At 34.1% G+C, this 3,597-nt stretch overlaps 1 non-coding gene across 1 annotated transcript; it reads right to left on the bottom strand.

The window, feature by feature from the left end:
• Window positions 1–263: 263 nt before the first annotated feature.
• Window positions 264–367, bottom strand: LOC113597455 (U6 spliceosomal RNA). Its single transcript, XR_003418219.1, has one exon. It is a non-coding gene; the product is annotated as a U6 spliceosomal RNA (small nuclear RNA).
• Between the last annotated feature and the right edge of the window lie 3,230 nt (window positions 368–3,597).

Here is a 3,597-nt window from a genome sequence, read left to right as displayed (position 1 = left end):
ACATATATTAGGCCTATGAATTACTTACAAGATTATAAGAAACATGAATGAGAGAGGATACATGACTTGGCTAGTGTAAATTGAGGCAAAAATAACCCATTGATAATAGTTTACGTCTTCTTAAATTTCTAAATGCACTTTTCTGAATTTATGGTGAACTTGACTCAAATGCTTCTCAATCCTTAAGAGTATTAATTACTCAGAATTCTCCATGCTGCCTTTTTTGACTTTCCACTCATATATTCTATTTTCTTTTCTTTTCTTTTTTTATGGAACACTTCAGGAATTTGCATGTCATCCTTGCACGGAGGACATGCTAATCTATATATTGTTCCAATTTTAGCATATGTTCTGCCAAAGTGAGCACTCATATATTATATTTTCTTTTAAAAATGCATTTTTGAATCTTTCTGATCAAGCTCTTAATTTATTAACACGTGTAAATTTAGTTTTATCCCATCTCAAGTAGCAGCTATGAAACCACTCTTTGGGAATCACTGTAATGAGTACTTTGCATATTATGGAATATATCTTCTTGTTTGTGTACAGACTGTGTTGATCATACAAGGCTCAACCCATTATATTCCTTTGTATATTCTTCTACTTCAGAGATTAGTGTCTATCTACACATCCTGACTCTGAGTCTACAAGATAGAAATCTCTTGGGTCCGTCCACACTTTGTTTACTTCCTTTAACTCTTGGCAGCTACAGTTCTGTCTCTGGCAGCTGTTTGGGAAAAATCCTTTTTAACATTCCCTGACAGGCTCTTAGATAATTCTGGGAAGTTTACTAACTTGCCCTTCTAAACCTCTAGTGCTTTCTTTCCTTTGTAGATGTTTTGCTGTGCTTTTTGTAACTCTAAGTGTATTTCAGATGAAACACAGTAGTTTACAGTTGCTGCAGCCTTTCTCACACTAAGGTTCCAAACAAATTTTAGCAGCTAGTTCCTAAGGACACTGGCAAAAAAAAAAAAAAACTTGATTACTAATTCTGTGCTAAATGGATTTTTAAAATGGGACATTCCTCAATATTTGATGCAGTCTTTAAAGCAAATGATTTCTACCTTATGTTATTACTACTTGTATCATACTCCATTCTCAGCTTTAAAAGATTCCATGTCTGTACTTCTATGAATGGGCTTGATTTTATTTAAAACTTTTGAGAGAAGTTAGAGGTTTCCAATTATGATGGAGAAACAGGTAAAAATGGTACCAGTAAGGTCAAGTGAATTGACACATAAATATAATAAACTGTACTTTCTGGAAATACTATCTCTATAAGGTGAAAGTTTTGTTTTCTTGTTTGTAATTTGTGAATAGGTGAAGGCGGGCTGCTTGGGTAAAAATCTGAGCAAACAGACTCAGATGTTTCTAATGTTTCCAGTGTTTCAGGGTCGGGGATCAGCTCTAGTGTGAGGTGACAAAGATGTGCTCAGAATTTCACAAATAAAGCCACACTGCATTGAATCCAATGCCATATAATGGAGAGTACATCACATGTGTGATATGGAGTGGAATGCCATGTCAATGAGGAAATCATTGAAAGTAGACTCTGAACTATAATTGCTAATGGTTGCTTTACAAATTACATTGATCCGCTAATATGTCAAATTATTTCTTGTTTAGTTATCAAACAAAATTTTTAACATTCTAACAGGAGAACTGAGACATATTTTACCTTGATTTATGACTCACATTAGTCAAGTAAGTTTTGTTGGTGGGTTTCTTATTATAAAATTATTTAGATCATAAATAATAACATGAATAAATTGAACAGTTTATTGAAAAAAGCATCTGGAATCTCAATGTGTTTTGTTTGTTTTCATGAGTTATATGAGTTATAAATATATAAATTATGTAAATGAGTTATAGTCCTCATTTAAAATATATTCCAATATACCTCTGATTTAAAAAATCTTTAAAAATAATCTTAATAAACTAAAAATGGAAAATAATTCTATAATGTGATAAACACCAATGACATATTTAACAGTAAAACATTAGAGCATTTACTAAATGTACTCAAATTAGTACACCTACTCTATCATACATTACTAGGTTTATGATAATAAAGGGTTTCATAATTAAATAAATTTGGGAAGTGCTGGGTTAAAGCTTTTCTTTTAACGCAGGACTTCTCAGAGCGATTAATATTACTATTCTCTGGGACTATCTAAGAGAAATAAATAATTTGATTGTATCACAAATGTATTTGAGCACAGGAATCTTTTTCTAGAGCATCTCTAGTAAGCAGGGCTCTGAGGACTATGCCTTGGCAAATGTTGACACAGTATTCAGCATACATAAGTCAGTATGTGCTAACCTTCTGTCAGCAATTACATTTGTCTAACTCACCACAGGCAGGTGTCATGTTAGTGGTATGGTTAAATGTCATTGTGCATTAGAATCAGCTGGGGATGTTTGTAAAAATTCAGATTCCTAGGCTCCTCTCATTCAGCAGATGTAGCCTGAGTTTCAGGAATTTACATGTTACCGAGCATCAAGTGAGTTTTCTCATGTAGGAGTCTATAATTTATACTTTGAGAGGCACCATATTACAAAGTTTGGGTCAATTAATAAATAAGAAAAACGAATGCATTAACTATATAATTCTGAAACTGGACATTTAATAGCACTGTGTTTTGTGCTGGTCTCAGCCCATCAATAAGTAACGTTGTGGTTTGACTGACCTTTGTAGCTCTTATTATGATTGCAAGATGCCCTTCAGCAACAACCATCAGGAAACTTTGAAAAAATAAAAGTTTATTACTTACAAGACCAGGATATTACGCAGCACATCTAGGGCCACAAAGCAAAGTGACAAGTAGAGAAAAAGAGCACATTGGGCCAGAGGTTCTGCTTTTATTCAGGTCGAGGGTGGGGGCTTAGGGTTCCTGGGCTCAACTCTTTATTGGCAAATTTGAAACGTAAGATTGGGAATTTAAAACACAGTAAGAGAAAAGGCAAGTGGCTCAAATGGTGTTATTTAAATCAGCCAAAATCTCACAAAACAAAGTAACCTTAGTTTGGGGGTGATGTGAAGGGGTGGCCTGGTTCTTTTTCTAGTCTTATGAATGGCAATGTGCTTGCATTACAAAACAAAATAACAACAACAACAACAACAAAAAAACAACTGTCAAGTCTTAACATTACACACTGACATCACATGTTGAAACTGGGACATTATAGAAAGTTTTTTGACCAAAGGTCAGTTAGGTATAAATAAAGACTCTACATTCACTTACATGTTAGTCATCTCTAATACTCATATGCCAAGCATGGACTCATTGATTCACTATTGTCTTAAAATATTTGTTTAATGTGCACTTTTGATTATGTGGCATATAATTAAAAGCAATGAAAATGCCCCTTCTCTTGTGAACTTCAACATGCACTTCTTCTTCCAGCAACGATTGTAGTCCTTTACACATAGCATGGTATTTTGTGCTTCATGCCTCTCCTCACGCTATTCCCTAGTCTAAAATGTTCTTTTCCGTTTCTTCCCCCGTTATTCTTCCATGCTGAGTATGAATATGTATGGGTGGTTTGGAATGAGCGTAACTTATTTATGTAGCTAAATGAACAATGATTGAGGCT

The sequence above is a fragment of the Acinonyx jubatus genome, chromosome X, assembly GCF_027475565.1.
Source record: "Acinonyx jubatus isolate Ajub_Pintada_27869175 chromosome X, VMU_Ajub_asm_v1.0, whole genome shotgun sequence".
Classification (NCBI taxonomy): Eukaryota; Metazoa; Chordata; class Mammalia; order Carnivora; family Felidae; genus Acinonyx; species Acinonyx jubatus.
This window is presented reverse-complemented; position numbering and strand designations above follow the sequence as displayed.